Raw genomic sequence first — 22,473 nt, forward strand, 5'->3', positions numbered from 1 at the left:
ACATCCTGGTTTCAAAATTTATATAAAGCTACAGTGACCAAGCCAGTGTAATAACCAGCAGAAAGAACAAGTATTCATCTGTTAATGGACACATAGGCCACTTCCAAGATTTAGCTATTAAGAATTGTGATGCTGGGCCGGGGATTTAGCTCAGTGGTTTTGAGCCCGCTGCACAAGCACAAGGACCCAAGTTCAATCCCTGGTACCAAAAAAAAAGGAATTGTGATGCTATACACGAGTATGCATGTACCACTGGGATATCAATGTGTCTGTAACACTTTCGAGATACATAATGGAGTACAAGTCTGCCATAAAGACAGATAAACTTGAGTCATTTGAGCAGGAAAATGCACTTTGAGAACATAATGTTAAGAGAAATAAATCAGATACATGGCCTAAAATACTGAATGGTTTCTTTTATATGAGTAATCCCAAGTTAAAGAGCAAACTAAAAGATAAGTAATAATGAGTAGGGAGACAGATTTTGTTCAAATGGGAAGGGGATCAAGAAATGGGGGGGGGTGGAAAAAATAATTAAAATGTGTTATGTACATGTACTAACTCCCCCAAGGAAGGTAATCATTATATAATGCAAACATGTACTAATAAAAGATAAAAACTTAAAAAAAAAGAAAGGACAGACATTAATCAATGGAACATAATTGAGAATCCAGACATAAATCCTTATATTCCACTGATTTTTAAGAAATGTGCCAAGATAATTCACTGGGGAGAGGAGTCTGCTCAACAATAAAACCGGGACAACTGGGAGTCCACATGCAGAAAGATGATCTTAGGATGCTCCCATGCACAAGCCATATACAAAAGTTAACTCGAAACAGGTCACAGATTTTAAAATCTTCAAGATTTTATTTAAACAAATATTTCTCAGCTATAATACCAAATGTACCATCCATAAAAGGAAAAACTGAAAAACTGAGCCTCACTGAAAATCAAATTTTTTTTATTTCAAAGACATCATTAAACAAATGAAAAGTACAGATTGGGAGACAATGTTTGCAAAGTCCACACTGAATAAAGAACTCCTATGCAAAACTTCAGTGAACTCTTCCAACTCTATAGTAAGAAAAAAGGCCAAATTTAAGAAAAGACAACAAAAAAATGAAGATATTCCACCAAAATAGGTACAAGACTGAGTAACAGGTGCAGAAAAATATGCTCAACATCATTAGTCACTAGGAAAATGCAAATAAAACCACAATGAGATACTACTTCATACTCATTAGAATAGTTATGATAAATAAGGAAGACAATAACAAATGTTGGTGAGTATATGACAAATGGAAACTTCATACATCGCTAGGAGAAATATAGACCCAGTTTGGAATACAGTCATCAGTTTCTCAAAAGCCTAAATACAAAACTGCCACACAATCCAACAAGTCTACTCCTAAAGAAATATCATGCCCACTCAAAGGCACTCACATAATTATCCATGGTAGCTAAAAATTGGAAAGAACTAAAATGTGCATCAACTGGTGAATAGACAGGTAAAATATCTTTTATCCAGTGAAATACTATTCAGCAATAAAAAGACATTTCATATCATTGATGAAACTCAAAAATATTCTAGATGAAATAAGTCAGATGAAAAATACTATATACAATACTGCATTCTACAAAAATATCCATAAAAGGCAAATTTATGGACAGAAAGATTAGCAGTTACTTGGGGATGTTAGATTGCGTGGAGACAGATTAGAAATGGGGAAGAGGCATCTTATTGGGAGAGGAAGGTGAATGAAAATGTTCTAAATTTAAGGTGATGGTTATACTACTCAGCGAAGTTACCAAAAATCTTGAATTGGTAAATTTTAGAATAGGTAAAATATACCTCCACAAAGTTGTTTGAATAAAACTAAGGATCTGTTAAAATGTTTTGTATCACTGCCACTTGCATGATTGCTGTATAGTATACCATTATATGCTTCTATAGAGTTTATTCATCTATTCATTCATTGGGCATTTTACCTTTTGCAAAGATTTTTGCTGTGAATAAAGGTGATATGAATATCATATACATGTTCTCACCATCTGTAATAAGGAAGGGTCCTCAGATAATATTTAACTAGTAGAAGCAATGAGCTGGAAATCATATAAATTTTCAAGTTTATGTTATCAAGCTGGTTTTCCAAACAATTTATATATTATTGTTTATACTAGGGCTCATCTATATCCTTTCCATCCAACTTAAACCAAGATATTAGACGCAAATCTAGTCCATTCATTTTAACTGCTGTATGAGTATTTTGTTGTATGAATAATCCAGATTTACATACTATTTCCTGATGCGTAATTCAGTTATTTTCATTTTTCACTCTTACATGTGCTGCAATTAATATTTTTGAATAGATATCACTTCATACCTACTAGAGGCCACTATGTAAATGAAAACAAAAATAAGTGTTGGCCAGGATGTATAAAAATTGGAGCTCATGTACATTTCTGGTGGGAGGATGCTATATGCTAAGGTACAGCCACTATGGAAAATAGCTGATAGTTCCTCTTAAAGCTAAAGACAGAATTACGTATGACTGAGCAATGTCACTTCTAGTGTATGCTCAAAAGTATTGAAAACATGGTCTCAAACTCAAATATGATTTCACTGGAAACCCACATGCAGTACAGCATTTTTCACAATTGCCAAAAGACCAACCTAGTGTCCATAAACAGGAGAACAGATACATGAAGTGTAGTATGCATGTATATTTGAATATTAGTTAGAAAAAGGAATGAAGTTTTGATACATGCTGTAATATAGATGAATCTTAAAAACAATGAAAATATTGAGTATGAAATAAACCAGATATAAAAGGACATATATGATTCTACTTATATGAAATATGTACCACAAGAAAGAAGAGAAAGAAAGTAGGTTAGAGGTGAGTAGCATCAGAGAAAGAAGGGATGGGAAATTATTAATAGTTAACAGTGTTTCTATTAGTGGTGGAGAGTTTCTAGGAGTGGTGAAGAAGTTTTGAAAACAGTCATGATCAGCCAATATTGTGAATGAAATTAATGCTTATAATACAATGGTAATTATAAAGCATTAAGTATTGCAATTACATTTAAAATGGTTAAACTGGTAAATTTTATTTTATAGGTGTGTGTATGTGTGTGCATGCATTTACCACAGTAAGTTTAAAAAAAAAATAATGAAGTCATGGAATCATGTCAAAAAGTGGCAAGATTCAATTTAAAGGTGCTCCAAATGGCCAAAAATGTGACTACTTGAGTACCAATAAAAACTACTGACACAAATTAAACACCTCACATATATAAAACTTCCTAAGTCAGTAATGATATTAAATTTTAAAAACCACTGACTTTGCTAGGATATTATGACATATTAAAGACAGCTGCAAACTTTTTTCTATTCCTCTCCTTAAATCCAAGCTAGCCTTAGTGACTTACCCAGCTAAAAGACTGAAATAGAAGTGATACTGTGAACTTTCAAGGCTAGGACATAAGAAGCTATGCATTTTACAGCTGGGTCTGTTCTAACATTCTCTTGAGGGACTCTGAGCTGCCACAGTAAAGCTAAAGTACCTAGAACCACAATGCTGGGGAGTGCATGTACGAGTTCCATGATCAACAGTCCCAGCTGAGCTCCCTTTCTAATGTTCCCATGAAGGCACCAGACACGTGAGTGCAGTTGTCTTAGACCCTCCAGACCAGCCCATCTACTTTCTAAATCCTTTTTGCCACATATAACAGAATTGCCCAGCCAGACATGGTGACACATGTCTGTAATCCCAGCACTCAGGAGGCTGAGGTAGGCATATCACAAGATCAAGTTCAGCCTGGGCTAGGTAGTGAGTTCAAGGCCAGCCTGAACTGCATAGTAAAACTGTATCTCAAAAAATCTGAAAAAAAAAAAAATGCCCATTAAAGCCCTCCAAAATTCCTGACTTCTCAAATCATGATGTACAATAAAACTGCCATTTTTTTGTACCTCTTGAGTTTTGAGGTAATTTATTACCCAGTTTTAGATAACCAAGCACACATCAGTTCATCATTCTGAAAACTGGTAAGGGAAAAAAATTCAAGCATTTATCCTGTCTTTTCAGCATGCACTATTTCAGAATAACTATACAGGTGACAGGAATAAATTCTACAAAGATTCCCAGCTAACAAGAGCATAAAGAACTGTGTCATTAGTAATGCACTATTTTATAAACCCTGAAGAAGTCATAATTCTAGGATAGCCTATCAGTGGAGGCAAAAACCTCAGGAAGGAAGGTTTATAACAGAGGGATCAAGCTCATACCACCTTAACACAAATTTACCAAACCAATCACATGAAATAAAAACAGGGGAGGCCATTACACACAATGAGAGACTGCTTTAGAGATGCAACAGTCACTGTAATATGATGTCTTTAACTCTCTGAGGAAGATACTTAGAATGGAATAGCTGGGTAAAATGGAATTCGTATGTTTATTTGTTTTGAAGAATCACCATACTGACTTCCACAGGGATTGCACCAGTTTACATTCCCACCAACAATGTATAAGAGTCATTTTTTCCCTGCAGCCTCACCAATATGTCATTATTTTATTTTTTGGTGACAGCCATTCTTTCTAGAGTGAGATGGAACCTCAATGTTTTTGATGTTGTTTTTTGCCAAGAGTAACTTTTATTTTATACCCAGATATATGTTTTCAAATTTAGACACTGACAGTGTTTACACTGGAGTTAGGACTTTGGTTCTATTTTCACCCTTTATTTAGAGTACCAGGCAGTATTACAGTTTCAGATCATTAATGAACAAATCTCGTGATAAAGGACTGACAAGCATGGCCTGAATTCTGGGAGTTGCGTGGCTTTCCAGTTCAGGGCAGGGTAGAGAACAGGTAGGTGCAAGGTCATCTCCAAAGGAGAAGACATTACTCGGTGAGCCACCAAGGTTTTGGCTTCAGCTCACTGCGGGCAAGAAGGGCTGTCAGTGCTAGTTATCCATGTTATCCATGACCATCTTCATCACAGAAAATCAGAATCTTCAATTTTTCAAGCTAATTGTAGGCAGGAGAAAGTAAATTCAGACTGACTTATTAACTGGATAACTACTAAAAAGTGTCCTCCATGAGTTGGCAGAATCTTCAGTTACTGGTGGAGCAAGGAGCCTTTCACGTGCTCTCAGTTGTTATACAGTGCGTACAGGCTAGTGTTAGGCCAGCCAGACCACCTCGTGCGACCCCTCAAAGCCCACCTGTACATTTATACAACATGCCCGTCATGCTTCCAGCTGCCACTGTGTTTAGGTCCTCTTCTGCACCTTGTGTTTTCTCAGTGATAACGCCAAATACACTATACAGCAAAGCTAGAGAACCCAGAGTATTGATCCACAGTGCCCCTTGCCTAATCACCATATTCAAAATTTATATTTCTTGGTTTGGACCAGGCCATATTCTGGGTTTTCTTCAATCCTAGCCAAAGACTGTTCACTGCCGCAAATGGAGCCCCCCAGTCATTCAACATCCTCCAGTGGTAAAGAAGTCCAGTTCAAACCCGTCCTGGGTTTTATTAGCTCAAGTTGGTAAAATAAACTCATCGGTATCCTGCAGGAGATATCATGGATCCACATTTAAATAAGGAGACAGGGGGTTCATACCAGTTAGCGGGATGCAGCCAAATCTGTGAGCCAGAAACCAGCTCCACTGGTTCCAAAAAGGCCGACCAAGCCCCCCACGGTTTAATTGCCACTGTCCCCACCGCCCTCCATGTTATCACAGCAGACCGACAACCACTTCCCCGCAGCCTTATGCCAGGGTCTACAGGTCAGCTGTTGCTCCATAGCAGCAGTGGGGAGCCCGCATTACCACTACCTCCTTTACACGCTGACCTTCCCGTAATGTTTTTAATTAATTTTATTGGTACATTTTAGGTATACAATATAATGACATTCATCATTGGAAATTTGCACCTTTACATACTCTTTCTTGGATCTTTTCCCCATTCCCTTGCCCTCCCTTCAACTCCTTCATACCTATTTACAAAGACTGCTTCCATTTTTTCATTTTCTCATATTAATTCCATTCCCCTCTTCCCTTTCCCCTACCCCTCCCACTTCCCCTTCCCTTTTGCCCCTTTTCTATTTCATATTATCTATTATCATCTACCTTTTAGTCCTTATTTACACTTTCAGTTTCTCACACTAGAGAAACTATTCAGTATTTACTCGTGTGTGTCCTGTTTATTTTACTCAAAGGTATCGCTTCAATGTGCATCCATTTAGCTATAAATGTCTCTAACTTCTCATTTTTTATGGCTGAGTAGTGCTCCATTAAAAAAAAAAAAAACCAACACATTTTCTTTGTCCAGTCTCCAGTTGACTGGCAATTGGGCTGCTTCCAAGTTTTAGCTATTACAAACTGTGTTGCTATGAACATGGGTAGACATATACCACTGTGTTATGATTCTTTTAATTATTTGGGGAAGATCCCCAGCAGGGGAATAGCTGGGTCAAATGGGACTTCCAGTCCTAGTTCTTTGAGGTATCTCCATACTGATTTCCACAGTGGTTGCACCAGTCTACACTACCAGCAGTGGAGCAGGGTTCCTCTTTCCCCACAGCCCTGCCAACATTTGTTATAGGTTGATTCCATGATAGCAGCCATTCTTTTGGAGGTGAGGTAGAATCTCAGCCTTGTTTTCATTTGCATCTCTCAAATGACCAGTGATGTTGAACATTTTTTCATATGTTTGCTATTTCTACTTCTTTGTCTGAAAAATGTCTGTTCACTTCAGATGCCCATTTTTGGATTAGGTCTTTAAATTTGGGAGGTCTGATTTTGTTTTAAGTTCCTTATAGAGTCTAGATAGTAGACCTTTGAGGAACAGCAGGTGAAAAATTTTTCCCACATTGTGGGTTGTCTTTTCACACTGTTGGTCGAGCAATTCCTTTCACAATACCATCCAAAAAACTGAAATACCTAGGAATCAACCTAAGAAAAGAAATCAAAGACCACTTCTCTGAAAACTATAGCACTTTGAAAAGAGAGATTGAAAATGATACCAGAAAATGGAAAGACATCCCTTGCCCCTGGGTAGGAAGAACAAACATAGTGAAAATGGCCATACTTCCAAAACTGCTATATAGATTCAATGCAATCCCAATTGAAATCCCAGCAGCATACTTCACAGACCTTGAGAAAACAATCCAAAAATTCATTTGGAACAAGAAGAGACCCGGAATAGCAAAAGCAATTCTAGGCAACAGAGACATGGCAGGGGGTATCACAACCCCCAACTTGAAACTATACTACAAAGCTACTGTGATAAAAACACCATGGTACTGGCAAAGAAATGGACGAGAGGACCAGTGGAATAGATTAGAAGATGCAGAAACAACTCCAGACACACTCGGCCACCTCATCTTCGACAAAGGAGACAAAAGCCCTCATTGGAGGAAAGATAGTGTCTTTAATAAATGGTGCTGGAAAAATTGGGTTTCAACTTGCCAAAGATTAAAACTAGATCTTTATCTCTTACCATGCACTAAACTAAACTCAAAATGGATTAAAGATCTAAATATTAAAACAGAAACGCTGAACCGACTGGAACAGAGGTTAGGTAGAACTCTGGACAATACTGGTGTAGGAAATGATTTTATGAACAAAACCTCAGTTGCCTGTGAACTAGCACAATCAATCAACAAGTGGGATCTCTTCTTATTAAAAACCCTCAATGCTGTTTTAATTTGTATCTCTCTGATGGCCAGTGATGTTGAACATTTTTTCATCTTCACAAAAGAGTTAAAGACATCATATTATAGTGACACACACAAATTCATGTTTATAGTAGTACAATTCATAACAGCTAAATAGTGAAAGCAGTCTATATGTCCATCAACAGATGAATGAAGAAAGAAAATATGGTATTTATATGAAATAGAGTACTACTCTGCTGTGATGAAGAATAAACGAGTCATTTGTAGGAAAATGGATGCACCTTGAGATCTTGTTAAGTGAAATATATCAGACAAATAAGTTTAAATACTACATGGTTTCTCTTATATGAGACCCTCAAAATATAAAGAAAATAAAAGATAATAGGAGATAAGGAGATAAGTCTTTCTCAAATGAGAAGGGGATTGAGAGATGGAGGGGAAAGGGAGGCAAGGGAAAAGGAATGAAAACAATTAAGATCTTATGTACACGTACCAACTCTCTACAAGGAATGTAATCATTATGTAATGCAAACATGTACTAATAAAGCAAAGTGAAACAAAATATAACAACCAAATACAATCAAACACAATGTGGGTGCCTTGTTTACACAGTGATTCAAATAAACCAACTGTAAGAACCCATCGTTAGATACAACTGGAGAAGACTACTGACAAAAGTCAGATAATATTCCTATTAATTTTATGCATCATAATTGAATTGTAGTTATGTTTAAAATGATACTTAGCAGTTAAAGATGAAAACCTAAGCAAATATAGGTAAAAAGACATGATGATGAACTCTGGTCTTGCTTTAGAATTCTCCAGGAAAACAACACAAAATAATTCCATTAAATCCTTAGAACTATAACAAGATTGCCAAAACATTAATATTCAAAGCTGGAAAACAGGTATGTGGGCTTTCATTATATTATTCTCTTTACTTTTGTGAAGTCTGAAGACGTCTGTGGTTGAAAATGTTTATTGAATTCAAACATGCAATTCAGTAATTGATTTGGAACTGAATTTGTGGATTAAGTGGGGATGATAGTTACCTTTATCATAATGATATATTCCATCATGAATATGGTACACTGACACATTTATCTGTCTCCTTCTGTCTCAGTAAATACCCTGCATTTTTTTAATTTAACCTAAGTAGTGTGCAGATTTTGCTATCATGATTATATGATTAATTTACCTCTAAAAATATTTTAATTTTTAGCAGGATACAAATATGTAATTTTAAATTGTCATTTAACACATTTTGAGAACAACCGTTTCTTTGTGAGAAGGCTTATTCTACAACAGAAAAACTGAAAGGAAAAAAACCATTATTTTACTTATGAATTTAGTTTAAAACAAAGTTTCCAGAGAAAACTATTCCACAAGATGAGGCATCCTTTTACTTCCAGCACTGCCAGAAGAAACAGTTCACAGGAAGGTGCATTCCTCAGTCCTGCACCACAGAACAGAGGTCATGAGTGGCTGACAGGTCATAGCAAAAACAATGATAGAAAAGTCATTTTTAAGAGCTGACTGCTACAGTCTATTATTTCCCTGGCTAGCTCAAGGCAAGTATTATAAGGAAAGAAACAAACTGTAGATGACATGCCACCACTTTATACAACCTTCCTTTTGCTTTCTCGTCCATTCTCTATTTGATACTAACTTTGATTCTATGTTCAAGGTCTTTTAACTCCCTTCTAAGTCTGACCTGGTACAGGAGCTATGGTACTCTACTTAAACTTCCAAAACTACAAATGTGAAAAAAAAAAGAGTAGACACTGCCTCTGTGGAAGAGTAGCACTTTCTTCAGGATTTTTAAAAATTAACTTGTTGTAATCCATTACCTTTTACTTAACAAGAGATGTCTTGGTTCCACAGGGTCACTGTAACAAAATATCAATCCAGATGGGTTAAAACAACAGGTATTTATTCTCTAACAGCTCTGGAAGCCAGAGGTCGAGATCAAGATGTCAACAGCATTAGCTCCTTGTTGGAGTGTCAGAGGGAGAACCTGTTTCACACTGCTGCCCTAGCGTCTGGTCAGGGCTGACAAGCTTTGGCATTCCTTGGCTTGTTCAATCTCTGCCTCCATCCTCACATGGCCTTCTCCCTACACTTCCCTGTGTCTAAATTCCCTTTGTGTATAAGGATACCAACCCCTGGATTAGAGCCCACCCTAACCCTGTATGACCTCATCTTAACTTGATTACTTCAAGATCCCAGTTCCAAATAAAGTCACACTCAGGTCTCAGAGGGATACAAATTTGGGGGCAATAACCCACTATAAAAGAGATCCTTCCAAATATGAGTTGTAAAATAATGGATTACAGTTCTTAGATGAACATATTTAGATCAATAGTCACTGTCAGTGGCAAACATTTAGAAGGCTGATGAGCAAATCCAAACTTCCATATATGACAAACACCCAACATTCACGAAGAAACAGTTCTCTACAAGCTTCCCAAAGTGTGGTCTGCAAGGCAGGCTGTCAGAAAGGGCATGATAGAGCATGCTCTGTAGGCATGAGGCTGAAGCTGTAGTCCACAGGTAGCGATTCTCCTCATATTTGAATAAAAGCAAGAATCATTGAAGCAGTCCTTCAATACTTCAATTGAAAATCTTTTCAACCAAATACCCAATTTATAAGTCCTGCTTTCCATAAAACTTATGACACAATTCAGCTAAGCTTTCTGGTTCTATATAATAAGGACCCACATTCCCCTCGTTTTCAATAACAAGCTCCTCATTTCCTTCTAAGCTTACCAGCAGAGCTTTTATTGTCAACATTTTTACCAACAATTTGTTGAAGGCATTGTAGGTTTTCACTCATGCCCCTCAAAAATATCTAAGTGTCCATCCAATGACTATATCCAAAGCCACTTACACGTTGTGTGTATTTGTTACAGAAGCACCTCATTTCCAGGTGCCAAAATTCACATTAGTTTTCCATTGTTACTGTAACAAATTAATAGAAACTTATGGCTTGAAACAACATATTCTCCTGCGGTCCTGGAGGCCAGAAGTCCCAAGTGTGAGTGTAAAGGAGGTATAATCATGGTGCTGGTAGAGCTGCACTCCCTGCATTCCTTGGATCCTGGACCCTTCCTCCACCCTCAAAGACAGGGGTAACATTTCCTCAGACTACTGCTATCCCATTCCCACCTCCTCTTCTGTAGTCCAATCTGTTGACTGCATTGAGAATCCACCAAGATAACTCAGGATAATTCCCCCCATCTCAAGATCCTTAAGTGAGTCATATCTGTAATCTGACATTGCTGAAGGTAATATTCACAAATTCTAGAGATTAGGACCTGGGCACCATTTGGGCTACTGCTTAGCCTTTTACACAAGTCTAAAATACTATTCTCCTCACCCTCAACCTTTACTGATGCCCTTATTTTTCCCTTCATGTCCCTCTGTCAGCTTTTACTTAAAATGTCACTTCCACTGAGAGGCCCTCCCAAACTACCTGCCCATCAATGATTCTCTATCCCAGGAGTATCTCAAACTCCGCTGATTTTACCCACTCAATTGTTTACCTGTTAACTCTCTGCTTCCCCACTGAAATGTAAATTCCATTGGCCAGGTCACCTTCTCTATCACCTCCACAGTTCACACACAGTGCCTTACATACTGCAGGTAATTGATAAATATGCGATGAATATGACAGAAATAATGTGAAAGCTTATTTTAAATTACATTACATATACCATGCCATATAAAAATTTCTTTTATTACTTTTAAAAAATTTCAAGGAATATTAGTATCTTATCTCCATTAAAGTTTAAAACAGCTCATAAGTTTCAAAGTAGGAGGTTAACACAACACACTCGTCAGCACACAACTATTACCTGTGTTGTGATATTATATCACATTTAATATTCAAGAAGCTCAACTTTTCTGAATGAGGTTTAATAGTAATTAATCTGCCTTCCATCACACAGCGTTTGAAAGATGAGATTCCATAGGTTGGGTTCAGACCACATCAAGGTGAGTCTCTTTCAACTTCACGACCTTGTATACACAAAAACATATTCAACAGTAAACTTCATACAATCTCCTTATTTTCTAGCTGAAATGACTAAAGATCAGAGAAGCTATCCTGCTCATGTCACAAATGTGGTATAGTCAAAAAGCGAGAATTGCGAATTTCAGTCTCCAGGTTCACAGAGCTGCTTCTATATAAAAATACCGAATAAAATTTGGATAATGTATATCTGTATTAATCTACTGGTCAATGACACAAGCAATGGATCTAAAGAACTCAAATGTAAATCTAGCTCCTCCACTTAATAAACAGGTAATCCTGGGCAAATTATATACAGTAATTTCTATGTAGCACAATTTCTTTATCTGTAAAATAAGGACTATAATTCTAACTATGTAATAAAGTTGTTGAGATTAAGTGAATTCTAACATGTAAAATCCCCAGAATGATACTGTTCTGGCATGTAGTAAAAACTCCATTAATTTTATCAAGTATAATTTTATTAAGCAATATATTTTTTCAATTTTTATTTTGGTAAAATAAACATGAAAATCACCACCATAACCTTTTTAAGTTCAATGATCTGAAATATATTCATACTGTTGTATCATATTGTTGACATCACCACCATTCACCTCCAAAATTCTTTTAAGCAATATACTTTAATAAACTCAAAACTGAAAGGGGAACTGACCTTTAACTTTGAAACAAAGACCTGGTATAGCAATAAAAGCTCCACTGTAATTGGCATATGCAGCTCGTACATGATGTTGAAGCTTGTTAAACTCCATTATAACTAGGTGCCAGTCTAGCAGAAGCATGGGATCATTCCTGATGCCAGCTAACAAAAAGCAGACAGAACTTCAGAAGTGAAACAGGCACTATGAGGGAGAGCCCAGGGGAGGTGAGAGACACCACTCAGCCTACCTCTGGAGTTAAGAGGGCCCCTAAGAGCAATGTGGGGGCTGGATGAGGGGCGGCTGTTACAAGTGACCCATACCTTGTGAAAGTAAAAGGGCAGCAAGCGCAGGGACCCGAGTTTGATCCCCAGTACCAAAACAAAAAAGAAAGAAGTAAAAGGGCAGTCAGCTGGGAAGAGCCTCAACAGGTGGCCCCTAATTCAGAGCCACACATATATGTATACTCCGTACAATGCCCAAGTTGAGGACAAGTAGGCGGCCAGAATCGTGCCCCAATGCCACAAACCCTGGCTCGAGGCTGGTCCCATCTGGAAAAGGAGGCATATGTCTAGAGGGTCACCTCTTTATAATGTGTCACCCCAGAAAGAACATATGTTCAACTGGGGAAACTTTCTGAAAGCCAAAAAGACATTTATGAGCCTCCTACCTATGATGTTGACACTCTGAGAGGCTGAGGCAGGAGGATCATAAATTCAAGCCCAGACTTGGCAACTTAGGACATAAGGGGAGGAGAGAGACAGAGATAGTGACAGAGACAGAGACAGAGACAGATGGTTAGCTCAATGCAAAGGCACTGGGTTCAGTCCACAGTGCAAGTACATACATACATATTTTTAAAGGGAATTGTGTGCAAGAGTTCCAACTAACTAAAAACGCATATTCCTGCACTTTAAAGTCAAAATGCCCAAATTCATGGATCATAGTAGTCTTCAGGTTTGCTTCCTTTCTTTACTCTGTAGCATTCACTGAAGGTTTCTTTAAACATGACAGCCTTGTCTCAGGTATGTCATATTTCATCTAGCTTTAAGCAAAAGTATCAAGGGTGAATAAGCCAACACCCATTCCTCCAAATGATAAACACAGTGGTAAAAATGTAATGAGCATAAAAATTCCCCCAAGTAACTGAGTCCCTGGACAGAGTCTTAGGCACTCAGTCCAGTTGTGCTCACTCCCTTCCTACAGGAAGGTGAATTGGAAGGGGGGGTCTGGGCTTGATATTTCACCAGGAAATCAGCATTTCCTTGCAAATGGTGAATAGGAAGACTGGGGATAGTTCGAGAATGGTAAGTTTATAAAAGCTCAAGAGTCTACTTCCAGAGGAAAAGAAAAATATCTCAGCATAGAACACAGAAAATAATTTGAACATTATGAATGACCTAAGAAAAACTAGAAACTCCAATGCAGCTCTTTTAACTCCAAACAAAATATGTGGATATGTTCTGAAATTTTTTTTTTTTTTTGGAACCAGGGATCGAGCTCGGGACCTTGCACTTGTGAGGCAGGCACCGGAACCACTGAGCTAAATCCCCGGCCCTTGAAATTATTTTTAAAAGTCTGACATAAAGCTATATAAAGCTAAATTATATACAAAATTTCTAATAGCCAAAATTATAATCTACAGGGTATTAGGAGTGTCACCAAAAACATATTACTAATAAATATGTGCTATGGTTTAAATGTCCCCTCCAAATCTCTGGGAGAAAGTTCCTTGACATTTTAACAGAGTTGGGAGTTAGGGCCTCTAAGCGGCGAGTAGGTCCTAAGGGCCTTGCTCTCATCAATGAATCAGTGCTATCACGATGGGCTGTTGATAAAAGGATGACATCAACCCAATTTCCTATCTCCTTCGTGTACGCTTACTTGCCTTTCTGCAACATTATGATTCAACATAAGAGGCCCTCACCAGATGTCAGCACCCTGCTGTTGGACTTATCCTGCAGTACCATGAGCCAAATACTTTTTAGATTACCCAGTGGTATTCATTACAGTAGCAGTAAACAGACTAAGACACAGTATAAGACCAAATCTTCTACATATTCAAATGTCATTAACTTACATTACACAATCAATTATCACAGTTAGGCTGGATGTTAATGGATAGAGGCTTATTCAACAATCAAATATTTCTTCAAGTTTTTTAAAAACAAGCAATTCCATTACTTCATAGTGCTACCTTCTCAATTTGCTAAGATAAATATTTTCCTATTATTTATTTGATTACTATTACAGGCTACTACAAATTTGTAATATTTTTGTACCTCAGATTCTCTCATATGGGGAAAAAATTTCTTTGCAGAGAAAAAAACACATTTATTTTGATATAAATTCTATTAGAAAATTTTACAAAAGTATCACTGCTAAGTAACCTGTATATCTGATAGCTTCGTAAATTCTAAAGTTTAACGTGTTTACACAATAGGTATAAAAAGCTATACAAGCAAATAAAGATTTATCACAAAGAATTTTTTAAGTTCAGGATTACTAAATAGTATAATACCTTACTAATCTTTGTACAGTAAGTTTTTCATTTCACCTCACAACAAATATATGTAAAAGTCTGACCGTGATCAGAATTATGAAGAAGAAATAAGGCAAGGTAAGGCAATAGAAAACCATACAGGAGTTTTTAGGTGATCAGGAAAGTGCAAGGTTGACTGCAGAAGCTGAAATATGACAGAAAAAAAGGGACAAGTCAAACATTCCAGGTGAAGGGATCAACTAGAGAAAGGGTCTGAGGCTAAAACACAAAGACACTCTTCAAGAGACTTTTTTTTTTTTGGTACCTGGGATCAAACTTGTGACCCCGTGCTTGTGAGGCAGGTGCCAGAACAACTGAGCTAAATCCCTGGCCCCTCCTGAAGAGCCTTTTAATTAGGAAAAGGCTGGAAGTGTGAAAACAACAATGGAAAATGGTCATTCATTATTGTACTGACAATACATTCACATTTTCCTGCTCATAGTTTAAAAAAAAAACTCACTATAAGTAAGTAGGAAGAGGCAGGTCTGCACACGCCCTACCAAGGTCACGAGTGACACAGAAAACACCGAACCAGCCCTTGCACCTGCAACAATCCACTGGACCCCCCATCTCCCGCTGCTCTGTACAGCCACCTGGTTCCACACTACAAAGACGCAGATGACACCGGACCAGCAGAGCACAGTACCGAGTCCCGGAGTCCCACCCCAGAGGTAGGGGCTTCTGAGCCACCATCCCACTGCTCCTGGTCCAGAGGAAGGGGCTTCCCAGCCACCATCCCTCCCGCTGCTCCCAGCCCACAGGAAAGGGCCTTTGGGCCACCATCCCTACTGCTGCTCCTGGCCCCTGTCCCACCTCTCCCAGCTCAGAGAAGGTAATCCGTGCAGGTGCCAACAGCACCCCCCTGCCGCAAGTTGAAATGAAAAAACACATAAATAAGTCTCAAAAACAGACTTCCAGATCACCTATAGGAACCCCAAAGGAAAATGGGATGGAACACTCTGATACTCAACCACCTGGACCCACTGAACTGGCAACAAAAGGGGATCTGGAAAAAATGAAATCAGAAATAATTTCTCAAATAACAGGAGAGATCCTGCTCCTAGTGCGAGACATGATTAATAAATCTAGAGAGGAGCTGAGGAACATGATGAAATCCCAACATAGGAAACAAATGGAATCCATAAAACAGATGCAAATAGATTTCCAGGACATGAAAAACTCCACTGAAAGTCTACACAGCAGAAGAAGCCAACGGGAGGACAGAATTTCAGACATAGAAGATAAGATTGCAATTAATGACCAAGAAAAGAAAAATTACTTCAAAATTATAAGGGAACATGAGAACTCAATCCAGCAGCTGCTAGATGATGCAAAGAAGAATAACATAAGACTGACTGGAGTCAATGAAGAAACAGGAGAGCAGATGACATAAAAAAAAACTCTTCACAGAAGTAATGGCAGGAAACTTCCCAAGCAGGGGAAAAGAGCTGGACATACAGATAAGTGAGGCATATAGGACTCCAAATAGCCTTGATCAAAAAAAATCTACACATAGGCATATAATTGTTAAGATTCCAGAAACTCAAAAGAAAAACAAAGTTCTGCAAGCAGTTAGAGAAAAGAAACAAATCACATACAAAGGAAAGCCCATCAGAATCACAGCAGACTTCTCAACACAAACCATCAAGGCAAGAAGACCCTGGAGTGATATATTCCAAGCCCTAAAAGAAAACAGCCTCCAACCCAGATTGATGGACCCTGCAAAACTATCTTTCAAAATGGATGGAGAAATAAGATACTTTCATGACAAAGAGCACTTTAGGAACTTCGTGAATACCAAACCAGCACTCCAAAAAATTTTACACAATAGCCTAGGAACAGACATTGAGGATCACAACCCCAGGAAGCAAAGCAGAATGAACCCATCTGGCAGGACAAGAAATTAAATGTAAAGGGCGAGAACCCAACAAAAAGAAAAAGTCATGGCAATGACAAGTCAATACGTTTCAGTTATAATCATCAACATTAATGGTCTCAATTCATCAATCAAAAGAAATACACTGGCAGAATGGGTCAAGAAGCAAAATCTAACAATATGGTGCATACAACAAACACACTTAATTCAAAAGGAAACTCATAGACTGAAAGTTAAAGGGTGGAAAACAATACTCCATGTGACAGGAACCCCCAAAAAAGCAGGAGTAGCTATCCTCTTGGCAGATCAAGTAGATTTCAAACCAACACTGATTAAGAGAGACGAAGAAGAACACTACAGCCTTGTAAAGGGAACAATCCAAGAGGAAGAGATGACAATCATAAATATCTATGCACCAAACACTAGTGCGCCCAACTGTATAAAACAAATACTAACAGACATGAAAAGTCATATATGTACTAATACAATTGTAGTGGGGGATCTTAACACCCCACTGTCACAAACAGATCAACTAGACAAAAAGTAAGTAATGAAATACTAGAACTCAATCGAACTCTTGAACAAATGAACTTAACAGATGTTTACAGAGTCTTCCACCCCACAAAATCAGAATACACATTCTTCTCAGCTGCACATGGGTCATTCTCAAAAATAAACCACATACTCACATATACAACATGTTTAAGTAAATGCAAAGGAATTGAAGTTATCCCCTGTATATTATCAGACCACAGTGAGATGAAATTGGAGATCCACAGCAAAAGAAACTCAAAAAATTTCATAAACACATGGAAATTGAACAACACACTTCTGAATAACCACTGGGTCACAGAGGAAATTAAAGAAGAAATCAGACAGTTCCTTCAATTAAATGACAATGACAATACAACATATCAGAATCTATGGGACACAACGAAAGCAGTCTTACGAGGGAAATTCATAGCAGTGAATATGCATATTAGGAAAACAGAACGAGCCCAATTAAACAACCTGATGCTGAACCTCAAGCTTCTAGAAAAAGAAGAGCAGGACAACCCCAGAGCTCATACAAGGGAGGAAATTATAAAGATCACAGGAGAAATCAATGCAATGGAGACTAAGAGAGTGATACAAAAAAATCAACTAAGCCAAGAGTTGGCTCTTCAAAACAATCAACAAAATTGACAAACCCTTAGCCAACCTTGTCAGAAAAAAGAAAGAAAAGGCCCAAATCCATGTGATTAGGAATGAAAAGGGTGAAATTACAACAGAACCAGCAGAAGTCCAGAGGATCATTAATACCTACTTCCAGAACCTATACGCCAATAAGATGGACAACACAGAAGAAATGGACAGATTCCTAGATAAACATGAATTACCAAAGTTGAATGAAGAAGACCTAAAAATTCTGAACAACCCAATATCAACCAATGAAATTGAAAATGTAATTAACAACTTACCAAGAAAGAAGAGCCCGGGCCCTGATGGCTTCACTGCTGAATTCTACAAGACATTTAGAGAGGAACTGCTGCCACTACTGTTTAAATTCTTCAATGAAATTGAAAGGGAAGCAATACTCCCAAATTCATTCCTGGAAACAAGAATCACCTTGATCCCCAAAGCTGAGAAAGACTCAACCGAAAAGGAGAACTATAGGCCAATCTCACTAATGAACATAGATGCAAAAATCCTTAATAAGATAATGGCAAACAGAATGCAGAAAATCATCAAGAAGATCATACACCCTGATCAAGTGGGATTCATCCCATGGATGCAGGGATGGTTCAATATATGAAAATCAATCAATGTAGTACACTATATCAATAGAGCCAAGGACACAAACCATATGATTATCTCCATAGATGCAGAAAAAGCATTTGACAAAATCCAACATGCATTTATGATAAAATCACTACAAAAAATTGGAATAGATGGTCTCTACCTCAAACTGATAGAAGCCATCTATGAAAATCCAACAGCCAATATCATACTAAATGGTCAAAAACTGAAATCCTTCACACTCAAATAAGGAACAAGACAAGGTTGTCCACTATCACCACTCTTGTTCAACATAGTTCTGGAAACATTAGCCACAGCAATTAGACAAGAGAAAGAAATAAAAGGAATAAAGATAGGAAATGAAGAAGTCAAATTGTCATTATTTGCAGATGACATGATACTCTATATAGAAGACCCCAAGAGCTCTACCAAAAGTCTTCTAGACTTAATAACTAAATTCAGTCAAGTAGCTGGTTACAAGGTCAACACACAAAAATCAATAGTTTTCCTCTACACCAATGACAGACTCACTGAGAGAGAAATAGGGCAAATAATTCCTTTCACAATAGCATCCAAAAAACTGAAATACCTAGGAATCAACCTAATGAAAGTAATCAAAGACCTCTTCTCTGAAAACTATGGCACTCTGAAAAGAGAGATTGAAGATGATATCAGAAAATGGACAGACATCCCCTGCTCCTGGGTAGGAAGGATTAATATAGTGAAAATGGCCATACTTCCAAAACTCCTATATAGATTTAATGCAATTCCAATTGAGATCCTAGCAGCATACTTCATGGACCTCGAGAAAACAATCTTAAAATTCATTTGGAAGAAGAAGAGACCCAGAATAGCAAAAGCAATTCTAGGTAACAGAGACATGGCAGGGGGTATTACAATCCACAACCTGCAACTCTACTACAAAGCTACTGTGATAAAAACAGCACGGTACTTGCAAAGAAACAGACCTGAGGACCAGTGGAACAGATTAGAAGATGCAGAAACAACTCCAGACACACTCAGCCATCTCATCTTCGATAAAGGAGCCAAACACCTTCACTGGAGGAAAGATAGCCTCTTTAATAAATGGTGCTGGAAAAATTGGGTTTCAACTTGCCAAAGATTAAAACTAGACCTCTATCTCTCACCATGGACTAAACTAAAATCAAAATGGATTAAAGATCTAAATATTAAAATGGAAACTCTGAACCAGTTGGAATAGAGGTTAGGGAGAACCCCTGAAGACATCGGTGTAGGAAAAGATTTTATGAACAAAACCTCAGTTGCCTGTGAATTAGCACAAACAATCAACAAGTGGGATCTCTTCTTATTAAAAAGCTTCTGCACAGCAAGAGAAACCACCAGCAGTGTGAAGAGACAACCCACAATGTTGGAAAAAATCTTCACCTGCTCTTCCTCAGAAAAAGGTCTACTATCTCGAATCTATAAAGAACTTAAAAAGATCAGACCTCCCAATTTAAAGACCCAATCCAAAAATGGGCATCTGAAATGAACAGACATTTCTCAGACAAAGAAGTAGAAACAGCAAATAAATATATGAAAAAATGTTCAACATCACTGGTCATTCGAGAGATGCAAATGAAAACAACGCTGAGATTCCACCTCACTCCAGAAAGAATGGCTGCTATCATGAAATCAACCAATAACAAATGCTGGCAGGGCTGTGGGGAAAGAGGAACCCTGCTCCACTGCTGGTGGGAGTGTAGACTGGTGCAACCACTGTGGAAATCAGTATGGAGATACCTCAAAGAACTAGGACTGGAAGTCCCATTTGACCCTGCTATTCCACTGCTGGGGATCTTCCCCAAAGAATTAAAAGATTCATACCACAGTGATGTATGTGTGCCCATGTTCACAGCAGCACAGTTTGTGATAGCTAAAACGTGGAAACAGCCCAAATGCCCATCAACTGGAGACTGGATAAAGAAAATGTGGTTTTCTTAATAAAATGGAGTACCACTCAGCCATAAAAAATGAGAAATTAGAGACATTTATAGCTAAATGGATGCACATTGAGGCAATACTCTTAAGTGAAATAAACAGGACATACATGTGTAAATACCAAATAGTTCCTCTGGTGTGAGAAACTGAAAGTGTAAATAAGGACTAAAATGTATAATAGGTAATGTGAAATAGGAAGAAAAGGGGCAAAGGGGAAGGAAGTGGGAGGGCTAGGGGAAAGGATAGAAGGGAATGGGATTAATATGAGAAAATGGAAAAATAGGAACAAAATCTTAGTAAATAGGGAGGAATGGAGGGGTTGAACGGAGGGCTGGGCAAGGGTGAAAAATAAGAACCAAGAGAGATTATGTAAAGGTGCAAATTTCCAATGATGAATGTCATTATATTGTATGCCTAAAATGTACCATTGATTAGAATGAATAATTGATAATGCAAAATAGGAAAAGGTCCAAAGGGGTAGGACTAGTGGGAGGGGCAGCGGAAAGGAAAGAAGGGAAATGAACAATGATGAGAAATGGAAAAATGGAAATAAAGTCTTTGTAAACAGGGAAGGGTGGAGGGCGTGAAGGGTGGGCTAGGAATGGGGAAAAAATAAGAACCAAGATGCATTATGTAAAGGTACCATTCCCAATGAGAAATGTAATTGTGCTGTATACCTAAAATGTACCAATAAAACAGTTTAACAAAAAATAAAAAAATAAAAATAAAAAATAAATTAGGAATTTTTTCTCATATTTATGTATATATGTAATAGAACTTTTAGGTTAATAACACTGATAGGGGTCTATTCTCATTTGCAGCATTATTTCCAGTTAATTAATAATAAATTTTTGGTGCATTCTATATATTATTCTATACGCCAACAAACCTACAAGGTAAGTATTGTCTTTATTCATGAGAAACATTCAGGCTCTGAGAAAATCTGTACCTTGTCTAAGGTGACGTGAATGGAAAATGGTAGCATCCAAGCCTGAACCTCAGTCTCATCACCCAAACTCCAGGGCCTCTTTTCATTGACACACTTCATAATAAAGCAAGACTAAAAATAGTTTTTAGGCTGTTTTGGTGTTTCAGGTGTCCCTACAAAGATCACGTCTTTGTACTTGAGAATGTCACACTTTGTTAAACCTGGTGACAAGGTTTTCTGTATTTTGAATGCAGTGGTTGGAAATACATCATGGGCAGTAAGATTTCCTCACTCATTTCTTTAACAATTATTTTCTGATTCTACTACCTGTTACATACTGTGGGCATTGTAGTGAATAAAACGTGTAAGCTTCTATGCACGTCACACACACATTTATGATCTGTACATTTATGTGTTTATGTAGACATGTAAGTACATGATAAAAACAGCTGCCACATTTGGATAGTGTCAAGATTTGGGAAAAGAAGCTTTAACTAATATGAGATCATCACGAAAAATGGTTGTGTAGAACACAAAGTCACCTAAAGTCTTTAGGATATTCACAAGTGTCGTGCAAAACAAAAGTGGGCCTTTTCGTCATCAGATAAATTTGGAAATACTTGATTAGATTGTTAAGCTGGTTTATTTGATCCAGCATTTCTCAGCTCCTTCGGCACATAAATGTACACTGTGACTCTTCTAGGAAGAGACTATCTCACACACTCTTTTTCAAATTTATTGTACCACAGAATCCTTCTTGAAAAATTATCTCCTAAAGGAATTAGGATTCTTCAGAATTTCCTTCAGGATATGTCACTGATGAAAATAAAAGTATATTCCAGTTAACTACTTTGGAACCATTAATAACTATAAACATTAAAAAGTATACATAGGGCCGGGGATTTAGCTCAGTGGTTTCGTCGCCTGCAGCGCAAGCGCAAGGACCCGAGTTCGATCTCTGGTACCAAAATAAAATAAAATAAAATAAAATAAAAATAAAATAAAAATAAATAAAAAGTATA

General features: G+C 37.6%; 1 protein-coding gene and 1 pseudogene across 2 annotated transcripts in view; both read right to left on the reverse strand.

The window, feature by feature from the left end:
• Nucleotides 1-17,711, reverse strand: part of LOC147822699 (mitochondrial import inner membrane translocase subunit Tim23 pseudogene) — a 44,790-nt pseudogene extending 27,079 nt beyond the window's left edge. The window contains exon 1 of the transcript XR_015445318.1: nucleotides 1-17,711. This exon is cut by the window's left edge and continues 27,079 nt beyond it. The product of XR_015445318.1 is annotated as a mitochondrial import inner membrane translocase subunit Tim23 pseudogene (transcript).
• Nucleotides 1-22,473, reverse strand: part of Sdk1 (sidekick cell adhesion molecule 1) — an 827,695-nt gene that overhangs the window by 726,822 nt on the left and 78,400 nt on the right. The window lies entirely within an intron of this gene.

Source organism: Heterocephalus glaber, unplaced genomic scaffold (genome assembly GCF_053883595.1).
Source record: "Heterocephalus glaber isolate CG9 unplaced genomic scaffold, H.glaber_assembly_v1.0 deba00001610, whole genome shotgun sequence".
Lineage (NCBI taxonomy): Eukaryota > Metazoa > Chordata > Mammalia > Rodentia > Bathyergidae > Heterocephalus > Heterocephalus glaber.